The sequence below is a fragment of the Bombus flavifrons genome, chromosome 2 (genome assembly GCF_040668555.2).
Source record: "Bombus flavifrons isolate JBK064 chromosome 2, iyBomFlav1_principal, whole genome shotgun sequence".
NCBI lineage: Eukaryota > Metazoa > Arthropoda > Insecta > Hymenoptera > Apidae > Bombus > Bombus flavifrons.
The window spans coordinates 14,429,278-14,452,313 of record NC_138443.1 but is presented as its reverse complement, the minus strand read 5'-3'; the positions used below and the strand labels follow the sequence as shown (position 1 = coordinate 14,452,313).

At 36.0% G+C, this 23,036-nt stretch overlaps 1 protein-coding gene and 1 non-coding gene across 6 annotated transcripts in view; one reads left to right on the top strand and one right to left on the bottom strand.

Moving 5' to 3' along the window:
• The window catches only part of LOC138190003 (neurotrimin), a 493,943-nt gene that overhangs the window by 131,908 nt on the left and 338,999 nt on the right, over positions 1-23,036 (top strand). The gene's annotated exons all lie outside the window — the stretch shown is intronic.
• LOC138190080 (U4 spliceosomal RNA) lies at positions 21,168-21,242 on the bottom strand. Its single transcript, XR_011176197.1, has one exon. It is a non-coding gene; the product is annotated as a U4 spliceosomal RNA (small nuclear RNA).

Below are 23,036 nucleotides of genomic sequence, written 5' to 3'. Positions count from 1 at the left end.
AGCAATTTTTCTCAGACTAAAAGAAATTCGGTCTCGAAAAAATTAAGCACTCGTATCAACTTATTTTTCGAAAAATGTATCGCTATTTGTTAAAGTAGTATAAACTTGAACATGTCTATACCACTGGTACATTTAATTAGTTTTGGGTTTTACGTGATTATGCGAAATGGCATTCGATGTGTCGGAAACAGTTTTTTTTTTTTTTTTTATTTATTTAATATTTCATATTCACAATTTGTCCAATGTGGACATTTGGTAGAATTTTTGAGCTGTTTGATTATCATGTGGGTGGCTACCCTCAGCGGGGTACCATCTTCGTGTTTGTTAGGTTATATCCTTTATGATGTCGGAAACCGTGACATTAAATACAGTAGGTTCACTGAACTCTAGTTTCCAGCGTGCTCTTTGAATCCTCGTTAAGAATTCTTGCTCTGTACTCTCGTTCTAAACTTTTTCTCAACTCTCATTCACTACGCACTGTCTGTCTCCAAGAGGACTTAACCCCTTACAAGTGCATACGTATACACTTTACTTTCTAATAGTTAGCACTCAATCTCATAGACAGGTACACACTTTTATAAACCTGCTATTCCAAGTATCCCATTACAATTTCATTTATTAGCTTCATTTTATTCACAGAAACGCGTAAGTCGTTGTTTGTTAAATTGCCTGATAAACGAATAACGCGTCAGTGATTTGCAGTGAACTTTAAGCGACTTTGACTATTAATGACACTATCTCGACAACTTACCTAAAATAAACTCGATTGTCAGTAGCTCGATGCGTCACATGAGTTTTCAATGACCTAGATCGTCAATGCTCGTCAATAAACCGAACGATTTACCATAACCTTTAAATGTACTTGATCGCGAGGGTAAGCTCTGGTTGGTCATCCTTGATCTTATAATAATATCCCTGAGGATTAATGACACAAGTTTACGATCTTCGTCGTCCCATTTCTCGTCGAGTGTAATGTCTGTGTATAACCAGCGTGATGTGCTGTGATGGATCAATTCTTTTTTTCTTTTTTTTGGAAATAAACGAAGTAACCATGACAGTGGAAACCTTGTACAACGAGTAAGTCATTGTTTCGAAAAGAGCAATGTCTATTGTAGGAGGTAAAGGTTAACATACTCGAAGGAATTGATTTATGGGCTCACCTGCATTGTTGCAGCCTGACGGACTTATGAATATGGAAATGAACGCAACTAGGAAGAAAAATTCATTATTTAAGATACTTTAACCGGCATTATACTTTCATAAATGTTACGTCAATTATAAAAAAAAAGGGGGAGAAGAAATCAGTACTTGGCATAAAAATTAAAATTCATTTTTGTGCTTTCGTATCATCAAAGCAAAATACCCAAAAAATTGGAATCTTTGAGAAATTTAATGATAAAATCTAATTTAATAATCTTCCTCTATTTCTCTGAAATTGTAATTCTTGACCAACGTACTATGCCAAAGTATTAGGTTGTCCGAAAAGTGTTTTTCTTTTACATGTCCGTCTTTTACAACGATGCATCTTTATACAAACGTGAAATCTGTCGAACGTTGTAATCTTCATCTTGATAGAACAAAATAGATCATACGTAATTCGATAAAATAATATAAAACGAGGAATATCGTGCATCCATTATTTCCTTATAAAACGAAAGAAACGTTTGGACGACCATGCACAACCGTATCAGCTTATAACAAACATACATAAAACTATAAGATCAGTTCACGAGTTACTCGATTGAAATAATGTCACACCTGTGCGCGTTAAATGCCGTGCAGTTCTATTGAGAAAATTAACAATCTTGTAAGAACAATGTACGATTTACAAGAACTGCGAAGGGATATCAAAGATAGAAAGATATCGCGAACATATACCTCGCACGATGGAAATTAACGCGCGAAAATTATGAGGATGCGTGTAATGAATCCGTTGGCCGACACGTGCGCACTTAATAACACTGAATAAATGGATTACAGGCCATCGGAAGTAGCGTAATACGAGGTCGGCTGCTGATCAAGTACGCAGCATTAGTCGCGGAATGATCAGAGTTATTCAACCTTGAACAAACCGCCATGGGACGTTCGAGATTTGCTTGAACTTGGACCAAAGAGTTTGGCGATCGATTATGGTAGAATTTTGAATTCCGATAGATCCTCGAATTTTAATCTTATCAAACGGAACACATTATAGATTATAGACTATCTGAAAGAGTTAAATACGTGAACTACGAACTGCTTGTCCAAAATGTAAAATGAATGTCGTTGACAGTAGTTCTAACACAGTACGAAGATGTGAGTCGATATCAGCAGTGAAAAATGTCGATTCAGTAGAAAATAATCGTAATCTAGCTGACTTTACGTTAATTATTCCCTATGCAAATTGCAAATTACTTCGTTCAATTTATGAAATCTGAATAAATTTTCCTTTAACACGATCTGCATTTCCTAACTCTAAATCTCGCTTACTCTGTATCTTCCACAGAGGAATTCTTATTCCCTGGCGGATAAATGCCTACGACGTCGAACATCCTCTCAATATCATCATTTTGATCCAACCAACAACATGGAGAGTCGATTGCATTAGAACGTTCGCGATAATTAACGGATCGCTCGCAAATCGTGCGTGACTAGTATCTTGCTGATTGCCCATTGACCCGTGGCATTCTCGGAAGGCAAGCCATTTAATGAGCTCCCTTCCGGCATATTGAAACCTGTCGCGCGTGTTCTCATCGAAGTTCATCGGCGCCCGGGCCGACGTTATATACTTCCGAATCAGAGATACGGAGGAAATATCTGATTTCCCTGATGGATCCGTCGGCTCGAGAATCGATCGCAGACGACTTAAGACGATACGGTTGTTCCGTGGTGCGTATCGCGATTTAATGAGATCCGGCAAGTTGTAAATCTTGGTTGGATTAACTGGCGACGACGTTCGATCAGAAGCATCGCGGAATAAATCGATGTTGTCTGATCGATTCGACTGAAATTACGAGTGACGAAGTACCGTTTTCGATAATCGGATGGATAACGTACTCGTAAAGTATAGTAGAATTTGTTAATTTAAATGGTTGGGGGATTATCGAATTATTATTATCAAATTGTTATCAGAGAATTGAATTGTGCAAGAATACAGAGATACTTATTTTTGGGAACGACTTCTTGACATTTACTTGGTTTTAATTCATTGAACGTTTACTTGATGAAATTATTCAGAAATCGAGACTATGTACAAATTCTGCGTATACGAATTTTAAACTATTTTATTTAATTTCCAAAATTCCAACAAATTTTTATATATCCGATATAGCATGCATTATTCTTCCCAGTTTAAAAGCTCATTTCGCTTCATATCGCTGACTGTAAACCTATTTAATTGTTTGAACGATTTGTTGCTTGCAATATACGTACACTGTATATTTTAGTCCTAAGGAGAAACAAAATTTGAGGTAAAGTAAATTTGTAGAATATTTTGTAAATTATAATTTATAATACATGCATTTATTTTCCTTATTGAGATCACTATTCGATTCATATTTTCAAATTTTATGTGCTTTTTACGTAATTTTTAAATGATTTCTGAAAGGTGTATTTACATTTTTTATGTGCTTGGTAATACTGAAATAATGATCTGGAAATCATTGACAGAGTATCACTGTTTTGATCTGGTGAATTATTATTGTATTCGGTGACGCAAATGGAATTAATTAAATAATAACAAGTTCAGCAAACATCAATATCGACAGGTCATTGAGATTCACGAACGCAAATATTGTATGCACGTATTGCTGTTCAGAGATCAGTTTCTTTATTTGGATTGTGATTATTTCGAAACACACGCTGTGTTTGACTAATAATTTATCTAAATGAACTTTCCTAATATACGTACATTTTAATAGCGTGCTCTATACGTGTGTGTATGTATTCTTATAGTAACTGCTAGTAGATACGTGAACTCGATCGTATCAATAAATAGAAGAAATAAATAAATACAAAATAACAATTTTTGTTCTCTTTTATACAAAACACAAATGTGATATTGATGTTGCAATTAGTCAAACAACGAAGAATATCGATCTACGGTTTAAATAAAAATAAAATCTATAAATCTAGGCGAAAATTTTTTTCAAGAGATCAGTCTTTTATGAAAAGTAAATTCTTTCCATTTTTTTCGAAAAATTCTCATCTGTTTCAGAGGAATGAAAACTTTTAAGTTACAGCGATAAAAATTATAAACAGAGACTCATATGTGTATATGTTACTCCACAAGCTATATGACAGTGATACAACCTATAATTTCTCAGCCTCTTAGTAAATGTAATGTTACAGATCGCAATAATTCGATCATTGCTTTAACTTTCAACTTATAATCATCGAAGTAAGTAATATCTATCTTTTATCTCTGTAAATTTTATACCATAATTAACGTTGCATTCTTTAAAATAATCGAGAAGTTCAGTATACGGCTTTTAGCATAGCTGGGGAAAAAGGGCGTGTGAGATAAGCAGTAAATTACTACAGTAAATAAATCAAAGGCTGTAAGTGCATCCCATTTGAAAGTTAAGAGCGTAGTGTTAAATATATGTTCAGACAAGAATAAAGTAGAAGCAGTAAGACCTACTTGCTCAAGGTTGGCATTCTTATTGTATTTGAGGGTAAAGATATTGGTTTAGGTGTATATCTTTGTTCTTAGTAGATTTATGGCTGGATTTTTTGCTTCTCCTTTCCGTTTGTTTGCACTTTCATTTTTCCCTTCCAGATTTTATTTCTCTGTTTGTTTCTTAAATTCTCGTACCAACCCTTGCGTCTCTTGGAAAAATCGATCGAGTCGAAGATTTTCCAATTACCAATGGTGATACCAACGCAAAATAAAATCGAATGAAAGGAACATTCAGTTTTATACGCAATGGCATGTTCTTTGCTAATCCTTAGAACTAGCCTATTAAAATCATTTTCACGATATTGTACAGTTAACACGGACCTTCTATTTTCTCCTGTTCATACTACAGCATCATAATCTTGAACGAGTGTGGGGTAAGAGAATTACTTGCCGCCATCACAATTGTCTCAGATCTGCGACTGACACCAGCTTTTCTTCTTACTAACTGCATCGATGCGACTAGATTTAACGATTGTCATAATGAAAAGGAAATGATAAAACGTCCACGTTGCAGTAAATTGTATAACTTGTTACATAATTATATGGCGTTGCCGCTTGACAATACGTTTCGTAGGGATATCGTAAATCCGCTGGCAGATGTTGCCCGTTCGATTCAATCGGTCACGACGTAATTCAAGCCACATTGTTTAGCAGAAACAATCGAATTCGTTGTCCATTCGACGTGTAATAATAATGTTTCGAGCGCAATTAGTCGATCGTCGAAGCCGTGTTTGCCCGTGAATTAAATTGATTTCGAATTTCACAATGTTCCGCGGAGTACAGAGGCAGACCGCGAAAAATACGTGTATTCCCACCGAAACGAACGTTAAAACTCGTTATCGAAATGAACCCATTTCAATTTACGCCGATGGTTTATATACGTATCGTATATTGGCTATTTCATATTTTTCCGACTCATTTCGAATCGATACAACGCATTTCGTCGGCTGCTTTGCATACTATAATTATCGTTCGTATGGAAATGACGACCGGGTAACAGGATTTTCAACTATTACACCAAATTCGCCCAGAGATTTGTAGCCGTGTAAAAAGAAATATCTAATTCGCCTGAATACCGCGAACGTGGACAGGATTATAGCAAGCTATATCTATTGGGAAATATAACATAGATTGTGTTTGAACAACGAAGAGTGATAATTGCTAGGAGAGATTTACCACGGTCAGGAAGGTCCTAACTTTCTCACAGTCGAATTTGTTTTAGCCTGCGAGGAAAATTATTTGTTCGTTAACCGAGCCTCTCAGAAATCGAGCCGATTAACCCCAATTGATCACCTTTCAATTTTATTTATTTAAGGGCGTTTAAGGGCGTGTAACGAATCTTCATTCGGTCTAGCCATCGTTGTTGTACAGTAGAGATTATATTTACTGGTATAAATATGACTTTTACAGAGTTTAACAAATAACCGTGGTGATTAGACAATGTTAAAGACAATGTTCTTACGTTCAATAACGAATCCACGGTCAACGGGCTAACTCTTTTGAAGCACAAAGTAACGTTTGCTGTATACTACTACACGTAAAGACGATGTGAAAACTGTCCAAGGTGATTGAGAGTATAAAAGACTGATGGAAACTTTCCTCTCCTTATGATTGCGTTTGTTCGTTGCATATTGGTCGGGGATGCCAACAAAATTCCAGCCGCCGTTGCTAGGCAGACCCGCGTAGAGGCGACATTGCTCCTGCCCGGGGTTTGATTGTTAATACAACGTGTGTCCCACAATATTGTCACTTCTCTGTTAGGTAAAAACGTTCATCCAGTTGTGTCACTTCAAACCCAAGCCCACTGTCACAAATCTCAGGCAAATATAATCGGATTGAGTCGTAACAACTACTTCTAAGTTTTGTTATTTAAGTACAGTTATAATAAATAGTCTAGACTAAAGTATTGGAGATCTTCCCAAAAGTACCAAAAGAAACGTCCCGATGTCCTTTCATCTCCGACATATATATATTGGGTTGGCAACTAAGTGATTGCGGATTTTCTCATTACCACCTAATGGCAAAACCCGTGATCACTTAGTTGCCAACCCAATGTAACACATATTACCAGTATTTAACGCGATACCGACTTCTCGTCTGACAATCATACAGAACTTAGGACTTAAACTTAGGCTTGTTGGTCCTATCGAAATTTACGTTTACGGAGTAACGTTTGAAAACTATATCCTCTCTCGCAGCGTAAAAATATCTTGCGTGCAAACACGGAAGACCTTTGGCAGAAGACGAGTGGAAAATTTTCCAGAGTCTTGGGAGTGGCGCATTCGAGTCACGTGTGCCAAGATTTCGGCAGATCACCGAAGGCTTACTCTCAAAGAACAGTCTTAGAACTTAGCGTCGAAGAGAGAAAATAAAGATCCGCTAAGGGTTAATCTTCTGCCGTCACTCACGTCGCCACCTTACCCATCTAATCCAGAAGTAGTTCATCCGTAGAAAAGGAGAGAGCAACAGAGGCAGAACGAGAGACAGATAGCGAGGAACGAGCTAGATATATCGATGCCTCGAATTTCCCTTTTCTTCAATTCCCTTGAACTTTCGATATCGCGGAAACGGGCTCGCGAGTCCTACGTCTGTTCGTAATCTCTTTAGAATTCACGGCATGCGTCAAAGAAAATGTGATTGCCCTACGAAAATTCCATCCCTCGAGAAATTCGAGTTTTACCTCTAAATAAACGCGTTACGGCTGTAACGAAAGGGAGCGTGTGCTGTTGAAGGAGAGAACTGCTCGATTCTTAATTCATTAGCGAGAAATAATTTGCGAGTAGTATAGAATTTTAGTTAAATTGATTGATTAGTTTCTTCTGTTTACATATTTTGTATTATGCGTCATATATTCTCTATATATCTAACACATATGTCTTACACTACATATGTTATACATGGATATCCAAGGTATAATATTAATCCCTTACAGGTAAACATATTTCTGAACATTTTACAGATAAATTGGGTTGCTGACTGCTCGAAACTCAATTGCTTTTACTATTTTAAGCTTTCAAGAAATCGAATGTTTGAAATAGTTCTCTACGAGTATTAGCTCTCGAAGAGATAAAGTAGATTGATAAATTTAAACTCGTTAGTAATTTTAGAAGAACGATGGTCGTTTAAAAATATTTTCAAGTCCAATCGAGATATCTTCTCGAATCTTAACGAGTCACCTGATTGATCGTATCGAACCATTCAGGTCACGCTTTCAACTCAAAACTCGCTTCCATTTGAATCATTATATCGACACATCGATCACGTTTTACTCGAATTAACGTATACTCAAAAATTAACTAGAAGAAATAATAGTCATAATTCACTTGAGTGTATCGTCGTATTTTCCCAATTAAACGGTTCATGTACAATTGTGTACTTCTATTAAATTAATCTTTAGTGCGAAAGCGTACGTTTTGCATCATAAAAATAAAAAATCACTGGAAAATGCAACGACGTAAAATGTCGAGTTCATCTGAATGTAAAACCGCAAAGATTTAACGTTCATCTTGAAACTGTTCGCTCCTCGTCTTCCAGTTTCTTAATTGAGAGAACCATCGCTTCTCCTCCTGGTTTCCACGGATAGCACCGTTTGTACAGGTATCCGTAAATGGCCCTATTTGAAATGCATTAGTTGTCACCGAGGCAACCACAAGGATGCTGTTTGCGCTGTCAACCGAAGGATAATGGATCGGAGCCGTTGGGCAGAGGGCTGTCGCGTAGCCGAGCCAACTCTCGGCCACGGAAAAATGACTATTACTTCGTGAAAGATCAGGTTAATAAAACGATCGGTCAACGTAACGACAGCGGACGTACTGATCGCCGTTTGTCATCGTGAGAATCGAGCGATTTGCCGCGCTCGTTGTTCGAACCTCGATGATCGAACGACGTGTTGGATAGAAAATGGTACTCGAGGAGCAAGTACGCGTGCTTAAGGAGAAATATTGACCCAATGTGGTCTGGAGAAAATTCCAGCTGTGTCTCTTTCCTTCGTTTCAAATCTAAGAATTAGTTTTGCGCAATTGTTTGGCTGTAGGTAAACGATTGATATTTGATATCCGCGATAGCGCAACAACCGGCTACGCTTCCGGATATTTAATTAATTTATACAATTTAACTAATCGCAAGTCTCGTACGCCCCATGCTCATTCGCTTCAAAATCAGCGGCCGATGGTTCTTTCAGATTCGACAGTTTAACGAAAATACACTGTCACGGTTTTTTTTCTCTACATCTAGAGTTGACCGTAACTGTTAGCGACAGCTGTCAAACACGTAGTCGACGGGAATTTTCGCAAAGTTCTTTTATTATGCAGGGAATAACGTCAAACTTCGATCACTTCGTGGCATTCCGTCAATTAGCAGTCGATCGTCAACGAAAAATTCGTAGGCAGTGATCGATCAAATTCCCGCGGTGAAGCTCGTGTGGAACGTAGTTGCGGATTGCCCTAAAAATCTGTGTTATTCTCCTGTAGAAAAACAAAAGCATGGAAAGAGGAATACACCTTTGGTTGTTTTCTCGAATTTTTTCCAATAGAATCTGTTACTGGAAAGATTAGAAGAATTAAACATTTTGTTAGTAAGCTTTTAGATTTCAACTTTATCGCTAATAAGTATCGTCATTTTTTATTCTTTCCTTTCTTTAATTTTAATACCTTTTTCATTTTCGAAGTATAGTAATAAAAAATTGACTTTTACTTTGATCAGTTATTTAGGTCAATCTCTATGTTTTTATTTAAGAAAGTTATATAAGGATTTTATTTTCCTCGGAGAAGTTCTCGAAGCCGCCAGGCATACTTTTTTCTTTCATCTTTTTATATAAGAATTTCTCCACATGAAATGTCGGAACACAAAAATATAAGCTACTAAAACTAAACCTAACACACTTTTGCAAATTTCGTATTTCCTATTTATCGAACATGGAAAACCAAAGTAACAGACCTAAAAATGTTATTTCATCGATACACAAGCTTCAACGTGGAATTACGTGGCACAGAAATCTACGTCAAGGAAGCTTCGAAACTGGTAGCAGTATTCAGAAATTACACCTTCGATCTCGACAAGTAGCACCGCTTCTCGAGCCATCGAAGCAGCAGAAAGAAAAGGAAGTACCTCAGCGTTCCTCGTTTCTTCCTCTACGTAAATGCTTGAAAAAGAGTCGAGGGTTTTCGAAGGTTTCACGAAGAGGCGTGCACATGCGCTCGCTCCTTCGTGTTGCTCCTTTCAATCCACCACACTGGAACGCGTACTCGAACCTGGCACACATCCGTGGTTTCTTGATCGCGATGCAAAAAATGGGTGATTTTCTGGGAATTAAATTTTTCCGAGGCTGACAGCGGCCGTACGAAGAAAATCGCCGACGAGTTTGATCCCCCGGGAATCCTCTGGCTGTCGTGGAATCGTTCGCGGCTCAGACGCTCGTTAAAACTCAAAGCGAGCTGTTCCCAGAACCAAGTTGATCGTCTTCCTTGATTTTTCCTTCTGGTCGATGAGCATGCTTCACCGGCGAAGAATCGCTTCTCGTTACTCGATCCTTCCATTCCAACGAGCGTTTGCTTTCTCACGAGTACGGAGATATGACAGATTCATCCGGTTTAATATCGAACGATATTTTATCACTCGTAACCGAGCAAAGTTCACTGTTCTTCTGGAAATGCGATCTGCTAAGTTTGAATTGCCAAAATGCGTACAATGTAGAGTTTCGGGATACGAATTTTGTACAACGATGCTTTAATCTCTATAAAATAACTGGTAAAAAGAGTTTCGATGGCGATAATATCCGTTTAAAATTCGTTTTCGTTCGAGCAGATTGATATTAAATTTGAAAATATGAATGTAAATTTGAGGATATGAATTTGAATTCACATTTGAGATCTTGAAATCTTGTTGGAAAATTTCAATTGGAATTTAAATTCGAGTGGAAGCTGAAAGTGTTCGATTTCGAGTTTAAATATCCAGAAATTGTCATAAATTTTGTCGCTGCTATTATAAACTTCTCAAGTAACTTAATACAGATGAAATAGATGTAATTAAATGTACTTGGAGAAACATTGCAGAGGAATAAAAATTTCATAAATCTGCTGCAACTACATCGTTACAATCTCCATCTAGTTGTTAACCTTGCAAGCGTGCAAAATATTCTGCCAAATGGTGACACAATTTTGCAGACAATTCTGTTTGTTAATTTCAAATGAAAATGAACAAGTCGTTACATCATAAAAGCATTCGTTCAGTTCCTAATATAATAATAGTATTCCTATGTATATATCGTAGCTCGAAGAATTGAAATGCATTTCATATTCCAAAACAACGAAACTAATTTCAACCGCAGATACATATCAGCATATACCAATTTCCCCACTCACATTGAATTTACCAATCAATTTGTATCTCCATTTTTCAATACCTACGATAATTATCGTACGGGATCAGTCGATAAGAAGTACCATCGAAAATAACTCGTTGCCTATTGGTTTTATCGAACGTACGGTAAACAAAGACAATGTAAACAGAAAAATATTGTTTCGCGTCTTTCCTTGTTTCTATTCAACAGACCCACAGTTTCCTTCGTATCTCAGAGGATACAAGATATTAGGAAATAAAATTGCATCCGTCCGGTGAGTCCCTTGAAATGCAACATAATTCGTTTAAAAAGTTTAATTACCTTAGACGATATTTCTTATCGACTCGCTCCGTGCATAGGCATATCACTTACAAAAAACGTGATGAAATATCGTGAGAATTTCAACGAGGCCAGCAAATATCCTCCTTCCATTATTATTCCTTTCGATGGTGTGAAGATTATTAAACGCGTGTAAATGCGCTGAAACGAAGCAAATATTTTTCGGAACTGGGAATTCGGTTTAAATGCAAGAGCACGGCACAGCAGGGAACGAGCCGGAAAAATCCGAGAACACGCAAATAACGAGCGGAAACGAAGCAGCCATTCAAAAATGGCGAAACAAAATTAGCGAAATTTTCGCGAGTTTCAGCCGTGGTTGTATTTAACCGGGCGTTCGTTTCCTTTGCATAGAACCGCAAACCGCAGCCTTTGACTCGAAACACTGGCTTATTTTACCACCGCAAAATATATACCTGCTCTTTGTGCGTTTGTGTGCGTTTGTACGCGTGTGAGTCTGTATGGTGTAAACGTGATGTATGCGTGCGCGCGCGTCTGGCTTTGTCAGTAGAACGGCGATAACGAAAGCCGCAATTAATCCTGTATTCGCGAGTTTCACGAGTTAAGACACATCGCTGGAATATTTTCACCGACGGAAAAAAGTGTCTGGCTCTTTATTTCGGTCGCTTTCGCGAACCACCAACTTCTTTTTCTTCTCTTTTTTTCCGCCTCCTCTCGTTCCTTTTCGGTTTGCCCGATGTCGCTTATTTCTCGGACTGTTAAATACTCTCCGTTGAATTCCGATTACGCTACCGTGGTTCGTTGCTGTTTTGCGGTAAACGTTCGATGGAGAGAATGGTTAGATCGTTTCGAATTCCAGGGATTTATTTTTCTGGTGGATTTTAAGTCGAGTTTTTTGTTGATGCGATATAGAAGATAGAATACTCAATGAATTCCTTTCTCTTTTTTCCATTTCTTTTCTTTCTCTTTCTTCTTTCTATTCTTTCACGTTGATCAGAATCGTTGACTTGTTTAGCTCTGTTATTTTTATGCTTGCGTGTCCGTAAATAAGTCCGAACTCTTGAATACATTAGATAAGAAGAAATTTTAGTTCAGAAGGTTATAACCAAAGGTTAACTCTTCAACTGCTTGATAAAGTATCGTAGTTAAATGCAGTCTAATAAATTTCTTGCACCTTTGAGAATTTAACTGACTCAATTATTACAGATAGTTAAATGTATATCTCAAGAATTCCTTTCCAGCCGTTTGATGCCTTCGTTACGTTATGGGGTATAAATTTCAAATGTACAACAATCACATGAAGTGTATTAATTATTTCAAGTATCTGTTGCAATTTGCGACAAGCAGCTTGTCACCAATCGCTGCTACATTTGTTATGATAAATATTCAAAGGATTAAAGGAAAAGAAGGTGCTATGGATTTGTCTAAAATTAGACTATCTGCCAGAAATAATTCTTCGTATGAAGTCCTAGAAATCTTCAATACGATATGCGTATGTATATGTAGCTTAACAACAATAATCGTGTTCTGTGATAAGACAAGACAAGAAGCGTAGGACTGACGTAATAAATGAGGAAAAGTCGTTGTTCCAGATGTATAGCTTGTTTTCATTGACATCACGTTCTCGTTTATCCAAAGTGTGACGTGGAACACCTGCTGAAGTTGCGTGGGCAGTTTCGAACCAGAACCGTGTTCTCACACGTGTAACGCGTAACGTTAGCATGTTTGTCGAAGGTACGCCGTTCGTTTTGGGATAAAATCACGTTCCCATAAGCGTAGGGCAGGATGTAGAACACTTAATGATAGCGTGTGGCTCGTTTCGAGTTAAAATCGTATCCACACACATGTGCAACGTGCGACGCGTTTTTCTTCTAATGTCTGTGATGACACGAGTGAGCAATTACGCGCGTGTAGCGAAGATCTATTGGTCTTTTCAGTACACGTTGCCTCATTAACAGCCATCTTTAATAAGTTTCTCTGGTGTATTCGATATCTCGTACTCTGCATGTAGATATGTATGTCAATTTAGTAATTCCTCGTTTATTCCATGTTTGATATATTTTAGTCGATTCATGATTGATGAAGGTACCGAATCGATTCGCGTTTAATGCTTTAGCAGAAACTGCTGGTTAATATCGATGGCCTTCTTTACATATTTATTTGGTTAAAAATAGAAGTTACACGATTAAACATAGGGTAATAATTTTTTGGATGAAATCGTTAGTTTTCTAGAAATCTTGTTCAGCATCGGATGTTTTAAAATAGGAAGCAAAATCTATGGTTAGATCATTGAACGATAAACGTTTATATTTGGACGTATTAAAATATTTCGAAGTAATAAAAATCCCAAAAAAGACTTCCTGCTACGGGCATCGGTGTCATTAGTAGTTCCAGCGAAATTTGTAATGAGAAACAGATGGCAAAGTTCAGACTACCTGGAACAGTTCGTTCTCTTTAAATAACTGTGTACTCTGTAAGCATATTCTATAAAAGTACGTAATATTAATTATAGCGAAAGGGCTACTCTTTTTGTATTTTTTTCTTTCTTTTTTGACGATAAATTCCAGTCATGTGAAACATTTTGTAGTTGGAAATTATACATTCATTTTCTATACGTTATTACAAAATTCATTCGTATTTAAATATGTTTTCAAAGTTTTATCATATTTCATTCAGATTTTGATCGTGCTAAAAGAAACAAATTAAAAACAGAGGATTACAGTATTTTTAAAAAAAAGCTTCTCTATAAATTGGCTAACTGTGAATTTATTAAAGCTAAAAGTAAAAGCTGAATCAAAAATGTGGAAAGAACGTTTTATAATCGATAATTTTTCGTGAATCTCGTGGTCATAAAAACTTTCAAATTAGCGTTCAGATACTGTTACAATTATCAATTAATTGTCGTGAAAGATACATTAAAAGGAAGTTTACCGTTTTACCAATACAGTGGCTCGAAACAAACAAACTCGAGGAATCCTCTTTTAATTCCGTTGCGGTTCTTCAATTTTGTATTTGAATTTCGCTCTCGTTTCAACAAATAGAAAGAATTTTAATGTTTTAACAAACTCTGTAGCAATGAAAGATGAAATAAAAATTCGAGTGTATCGTAGAATACGCGACTGATCCGAAAATGAAAATAGCAAATTGAATTCATAATTAAACCACGCATTACTATCCTTGCATTAACCATTTAACAATATAAATTAAGAACTTACCAAAAAGAATTTGTAGGGCTACTACAATAAAGAGGCAGCTCTACTTTCTCGTTATTCCAGCAAACCAACGAAAATCAACTTAGAATCGATTGTCATAAACGTGTTATAAATTAACAATCGACTAATATTCGTAGTAATAAACTTCTGAACTTTTAAATATGAAACCTATAGATTTCCTCGTCTTCCGATAAACGTAATTTAAATAGCTATCTTCTTGCCAGTCTGTGCTACTCGCTCCATTAGACGTTCATCAACGATCGCGTAATTCATCGATCACCGAAATCGATCAGGAAGAAAGCAACGAAGAAGAAAGAAGCAATGGGTTTCATTAAACGTTCCCTAGACGGTTTCTATCTCTGCCAATTTCATTAAATCCATGAAGCCGGTCCCAGACGTATTTAGCACCGGTTTGCGGCGTGTTTCTGTTCCTTGGAGCAAAAGGCCGGTCGAAAAATACGAGCGCGCCGGGAAACATGCCGGTCCCGTAATTAACCAGCCAGAAAGATTAAAGAGGTTGGAAAGCTCTTTTCCCTTGTTCCTTTGTGGCATAGCTGCAGGACGTTGCCTCTTATTTAGATTCCCTGGCCACCGATGCCAGCCATTTTTGCCATACTCCGTGAACACTCGTAAACCACCATTCCTTCTCTTTCCCCTTGTTACGTCCAGAACGCACAAAAGAGCACGCGATGTCTTGACGATCGCAACAAGAAGCTATTTTGAAATTGGAGTCTCGAAATATTGAGCGACGTGGCAGACGGTATACTCCTTAGGATTTTAGTATCTTTCGCAACTCGACAACCGAGGATATGTTATGAATTTATTATTTTCATGGGTAACTTAAAAAACACATATAACGGTAAGAGTTATCTTGAAACATGCAGACTCAAGAAAGGTCACTTCATCGCGCATTCTCGCCTTATCGGAAAACAGAACACGGTATCTTTTGAATATTGCAACACCAAAGAACACCATCGAACATTTGCTTTGCTACGACACCAAATTCGAAGACACAAGACGCAACTTACAGATACTCGATAATATACAATCGTTTCTAAGTAATAGAACACAATGTAAGAGAACTCTAAGTTTCCTAAAAGAAAACAGACCTTTTGCACTGTCTATAGAAGCGTACAAACCGTACCAACTTGCTAAATAACTAAATTCCAATTAACTAAATACTAACAACGTCACTAACAACAACTATACCAAACTTAGCATGTGAATATTATTTAACATATATATATTTATAGCATTATATATATAGCATATAGCAGGAGATAATTAGAGCGCCAATAAGCAATAAATAAAAAAGAAATATGAATTATCGAAGTTTCTGATTTGGTGGAAATCCTGCAACTTTGTCGAAAATCCGACAATCAGGGTGCTGTAGATTTGAAGATTAAATTATCGACAACGATCAATCAATATGCATTCCCAGCGTACCAAGGAAAGCTTGGGTATTTCAATTAAAATGCACATCAAACATCTTTTAGCATTCAGGTTGCAAACATCGAACAAAGCATACAAGATACGTTCGATTATTCAAGATTTTAACCGGCCAAATTTTTGTAATTTTAAGAGACAGAATTTGATCGTATAAATCGATTGAAAAGAACTGCAAATAAAATGTCGTGTTTGCGCGCAGCGTTGACCCTTGACGAAGGGTCATCGTTGGAGAAAAACTTTTGCCCCTCCTCTGGCATACCTTTTGGGAGGTTTTTGTTTCCGTACGAAGAAGATTCGCCAACTCTTCTGAAGGAGACCGCGATCTCCAGAAATTGAGTGCGTCGTTGGAATCGTCGGTGGTGAAAGCACCCATGGGAGAATGAGGGTTTACCGCCTACGTTACGTTGGCCGCGTTCGCGATTCCAGCGTTTATGAGGTTTTGTCCCTTTGTAAGTGGCGCTGCCGGATTTCCTGGAATTGACGTGGTCTCGGGGGAAACCATCGTGTTTGCTAATGCGTGTTTGTTGTGTATATAAGTCATCGGGATGAGGTACTCCCATGATCGAAGCAACGATTATTACGGGAATATTCGTGGTATTTGCTTCGTAGTTGAGTTGAGTATTACCGTTTACTGTGAGTACGGTGCATCGAAAGTGGTATGGCGAAGATGGCGATTTATATTGAAATTGGTTGTGCAGCTATATAAATATAAATATTGTAAAAAAAGTGGAGCACAAAGATTGTCAAAAATCCAGAAGCCTAATGGCATGCAAGAACCAGATAATAAATTCAAACCCATTTCATTTTTACACTTTTGATGAATTTATTCGATATACTGTAATGGGTTGTCATATTTGAATTTTCGACAAAGTATAGTAATTCTACAGCATCTCAGAGAATACAGGGTTTGCATACCTTTTACAATTTTTTGTGTTTGTAGATTTTGGACGAGGATACTTTTTCTAATGTATGGAATACATTTTATATGTCATAGTATCAGTGTAGGTAATAATTTGCACTCCGAATTTTATTTCAATTTCGTTACCAGCAGCTCCCAATACTTTTAAGTGTTTTATTTGAAATTTACTTTAGCTAAAAAATAAGACAATTCAAATAAATAAAGGAAGAAAGAAATTCGCTTAAATACCAGTTTTATTCACACTATTGTTGTATTTTGTAATTTTTAAGTGTATGATATATCTTGAAACAATTTCCAGGATGCAATCCTGATTTTCTTTCGCACGTTTCACGAAAAAAGATAGGACTGAAAGAATGTCGAGTGGAACTCGACAAAAGAGCTCCTGGGATAAAAACTGATGTCGAATCGCACTCGACATAGCAGTGCAAAGGGTTAAACGTTCTAGCAATTCGGCTTCGATAACTCAAGCAGTCTTCAATTCTGTATTTAAATTTAATATTAATTTGGTGTTCCTTCGAGTTTTACAGATGACACAGCTCGTAACAATGTACAGCGGCTTGTCGAGTTAAAATTACTCTCCTCGAATAAATTGTAATAGAAACGTAAACGACTACCTTCCATTCTCGTAATATACGGCGTGAGATTCCTTTTAGTTAACGTTGTCAGAATTACAAGATTCTTTTATAGCTATGATCATATAAGCATACGAATATCGTTTTACTTCTACGATACATGTAACTAATCTCGTATTTTTCAAATCTTATGTACAGTAGCGTACATATAAATAGAAAAAATGCGTTATATGGTTATATCAGATAGAATTTAATTTAGTTTGTAATTATTATCCAAAAACGAAGTATAAAAGCTATTGTAAACTTATCATGTATCGAGGTACAAGAGATATATTTCTAAATCCTACCGGTGAAAAAATATTACTTTTTTTTACTTTTCTCCGTTATAATTGATATCGACTTCCGCAATTATTAGTACTTGCGATTGTAGACTAATTTCGAACCACTTTCACGCCAAGTGTACGCCAAGTTTCTGCATAGAATCAAATTGTGCAGTTTAACTGCAGTATTGACTTTCCTTCGTGCTATTCCTTATTAACGCATGAGGAATTTCAGATTCATAACGTGGGACAGCGTCTGCTCAATAAATATGTAAATAGAATTTTTACGACCTCCTCTGTTCTCCAGAGAATGAGAATCTTCATTTTTGATCTGGGTGAATCTGCATCAATTGCTATCGAAGCGAAAAGATATCCATAATCCCACGAAATTCCTATTAGTATCAATCTCGAAGACTATCTTTGTTACAGACTAATCATATGATATTTTACAAGTATTGGGTTAGCAACTAAGTGATTGCGGATTTTGTCAATACCACCTAATGATAAACTCCGCAATTACTTAGTTGCCAAGCCAATACATGCAGGTACAAAAAGCTTCCATGTATGGAAACATGTATGAAAATATTAATTTTCACAGAGCTTCAAAAGTAGGTCAGAAAATTATATCCGAGTATTTTATTGTAGAAATAAAACACTCATTCGGAATGTTTAATTAATACATTCTCTGTGATACAGAATCAAATAACAGTCTTTGTCCACCTAATAAAGAGTTTGCTTTTGATGTTACATATTCACGAGTCGTAAATGGTGTTAACGTATGGAAACTGTGTTTGAAGTGAAATTCGTAAGTGTAGAATTTGTGTAATAATTTGTACATTTTACATTAAATTTATGCCGTAATTAACACTGTTCTTCTATTATGTGTATTATGTCAAATTGTTCGTTCAAACATCTGATTACTATAGCACAGCGTAAAATACAATTTATACGATAGCGTGATCCAAAGGTACAATCATTCGCGAAAGTATTTCAACAATTATCATAGAAAATTGTTATTGTATCGGATACTTTACGCGCGTCATATAAAACAGCTTGAAGTATTAAAATTCTAAGAAGACAAGACTATCGCGATTATATTGGTAACATTTGAAATATATATCACGATTACAATATATTTACTGGAAACATGCAGTAAATTAGCATTGAATATTTGCCTTAAACGTATAATTAGTATTATTAAAGATGGGTTCCATTAATATGGAAGCTTATTAATAAGCTGGATAATTCAATGTTCAAATACTTTTGTATCCTCGGCAAAATATGCAGACATTTGCATCGAATATCTCGTAATTGTTATATACATTTTCATTGTAATGTTAATGAAATTTCAAAATGTTTCGTATTACGCACACGATATATTCACAAAAGCCGAAAGATTTCTAGCATCCATATACTTCCGTGAGCCACTGTATAAACACGATATTACTTACGGAATAATATACCTTCTCAAATAGTCTGCACAAATTCGAACTACGAGTTTGCGCGACTTTATCGTTTCTCCAATAATTTTCCAAAATCTGACTGGCTGGCGAGCAATCTTGGAGATAGCCCGCAGAGGGGAACGGGCGAGAAATACCAGTCGTATTATTAAACGCGAGCATGGGATACGTGGAGAAAAAAAGGAAAATTGCCATGTGGAGATTCTCGTCGGACACGCCTCCTGTATCTTAGCCAGCTTCTCTAGTTTGCAATTTACTCGACGTTGGAAAAAGTATACGTTTCCGTTATTTACCATTCGTGTAAGACGAGCAGTCGGTTCAAAGCATCCACCAGTATACATATGTATACTTTGCCTCTTCATGATCGCCTCTGTTTCCTCTATTATATCCTCGTCAATTTATGCTTTCCAATATCGAGACTCTTTGCCTTTGAAGTTGCAAAAACACGATTTTACGTGATTTTCGTAGTATACAAAAAGGAGAAGGGTGGAAAGAGGGTAGAAGGGGAAAAAGGGTCTACGAATTTCTTCTTACATGTAAATATGTAAATTGCAATATGAAATTTAAATATACGATAATATATATATGGAAGAAATTCTGATTTGAGAATAAAAATATATATTACATATGTGAAACATCGAAGATACAAAATTTTTATTGACGCATTCATATAAAAATATTATATTACGTGTAGTCGGAAATATTCAGCAGACAATGCAATATATTTGTAATATACATTTCAATACAGTATATAGTAATATAAATTAATGTACAAGAATATATTAAATATCTATGTTGAAACACGAGAAATGCAAAATTTTAATAAATTCATCAATTCACGATATAGAAATATTAAACATAGTTGAAAAATTGGTTTGATAAAGGGAATAACAGATATCTGCGTCGAGTCATGCAGCACGTCAAATTTTAATAAATCCAGTGATATAAAAATATTCAAGAAATATGGAAGAAATATTATATGTGTTATAATCATACGTTGTCTGTATTATTCGCAATTGTGAGATAAATACATGCGACGTAGATAGAACAAACATGCATAACACGTGTTTAAAACACCTGTGTAATAAATTACGTAACGCGAGTAAAACATTAAGGTTGAGAAGATTAGGAAGAGCTTTAAGAATATGCGAGAATTTATTCATTGACCTGTTTCAAATTTTAAGCTGCTTACCAGCTGTCCTAACATTCATAATAATTAGCAAATTATGTTTTTTTATTTAGAACGAAAGGGTGTTACATCCGATGAGATTTAAAGAAAAAACTCCAATCCTTAATATGCATACGACGTGATAAAAATGTTAGCGCGTAAGAAATAATCGTTTTAATTCAGTGAAAAGTACTTGAGTACACTCGAAAAAGAGAGCACACACAGCATCTGTAATATTTCATCATCTTTATTTTGAATATTTCTCATCCATGCGGTAAACATTAACATACACAATGGAAATCCTGTTCTATAGTGTGCTTTAATCCTTTAATCGCTCGTGAACTCTACAAATCTGGCTGTACACCCTCCTCGGAAAACCACCTTTGTATTTTAATAATACAACTACCGCAATTGTCGCTTAGATCATCTCGCAGCCATCTCGCTCCTATATACAATATCTCCTTTTCCCATTCTTATCCGATTTACATTGTAAATGGCGTTTTCATAGAAAAAGACTGTGAACCTCGGGCATACTATCATTTTTCAAGAAACAAAGGATAAAACTGGTCCAGAACAAAAACCATACAACTCTCGTTGAAGCTCAGCAAAAATAGAAAAAACAACCAAAAAAGAAAAAAAGAGAAAAACAGAGGGTCGAATTAAAAAGATCCAGAATTCATTGAAACTGCGTTCGATCACTGATATTGCTTTCAATTACGAGAAAGGTCCTGGAAAAAAGATTTCGAAACTACCATTCTCTCGCTCAACTCTCCCATATTGTTTTAAACTAGCAATAATCGCACATCGATAGAACCCCATTGGTTACGATATCGCCACCGAGCAAAGCTCTTCCCCATATCGATCGGTGCAATCATTTTTAACATGAAACTATCGTTCTCTTCGAAACGATGTTTTTATTTTTATATATAACAAGCTCTTCTACGAAATAGTTGCGTTTAGTTATCGCTGTATCGTAGACGTTGTAACGCGATGCATAAGATCGGTCATGCGTCTGAAACATCTGAAACGAAAACCTGACAGCGTGCAGGACTATTCCAAGTTCGTTCGCGCCACTTTGACAGTAGAAGAGTCACGCTTATACATTATTCATATCGCAAGGGATGAGAGCGCGAGATACATTGTACTTACGAACATCAATATGCGTGATTTCGAGATGCCCTTATTTCCAGTCAAAGAATATCTGCGGCCAACTGTCGACCGTTGACGCGAGAAACTATTGGTCTATCGATAACCAGATTTCCTTTTTTTCCTTGATCACGCGAATAAATCATTCTGTTGCATCGTTCATTTGCCATCTTTCTTAATCATTTTTATTAGGCGCGTGCAAACATCAGCGCGTGCAAAATATTTATCCTATGAGATTAAATTTGCCTTTTAAATTTTGTTCCATTTCTATCAATTGGGGTCTTTAAAAGCTGATCAACTTAATTTTCTGATAATTTCTCAATTTCATTATCCAGATACATTATCAGTATTCGATTTATTTCTTGTCTATTATTTTTACCTTCATTAACTTTATTAACTTGATTATTTTCGTAAATTCGTCTTTTTCTTTTTTTCTTTTTTTTCTTTTTACAGAAAATGGCGTAACGGTGATGTACTCGTAAACAAAGTTTTCAAAATTGCATTTGTAACATTATCGTTCCCTTGCATTTTTTATAGTAGAATTAATACTATTAATAGCAGACTTTCTCAACTTACGGAATTATACGATATAACTTTTGAACTGTTTAATCATCGATCATAAAAGAGAAGGAATTTTCTCGTCATTTTTTCGTTATTGAGCTTCGCGAATAATCAGAATACTCATGTAATTTTCTTGTATGCGCTTAAATTTGGATAAGTGCCATGAATGTTCTGCAGATATAAATTTAGCGTTTCAAGAAGATTAAATATTTTCTTTACTCCGTCTAGACAATTTTTTAATATACAAATGTGTATTAATTGTATAAATTACTTTAAGATAAAATGAGGAAACTGTAGCAGTTCTATTTCGAGAAATTTCCAATTCTACGGTCAATAATTCTTACGAACCTGAAATAATGAAAGTAATTAGTCGTTAAATCGTGCGCAAAGTACTTTGATTAAACATATTATGTTTCGAAGAAACCGAGAAAATTTTATTTTAAACAACGGCATATACATTAACCTAATAATTTATATTTCATTGTATTATTTTCACGAAGCTTGATACGCTCGTTGCTACCTGTTTAATATTCAATTCCCTTTATGATAGTAACCTGAACATATGAATACTAGATTTTTACAATTTTGTTTATTTTCTGAGAAAGAACTTTCAATATGGGATATTTGTCGTGATAGATGCGAAGAGATATAAAAAATAATAGCTACATCGGTTTTTAAAAATTGAAGCTATTTTCGTTTTTACACGTTTGATGGCAATCTGAATTAATTACGAGGCACATGACAAATGATTGGAATAAATTAATTTGCCAATAGCAGAACTGCGTGAATTTCAAGAAGGCACCTACATAATAACGTTCGTTATTTACGAGTTCGTTTATGTTACAGTGCTAGCACGTTGCATATAAATTTGTTGGACATTGACAAGTCTGCCAATAGTTAGTACAGCGTTATATTTGTACGTGCTGATACGTCTA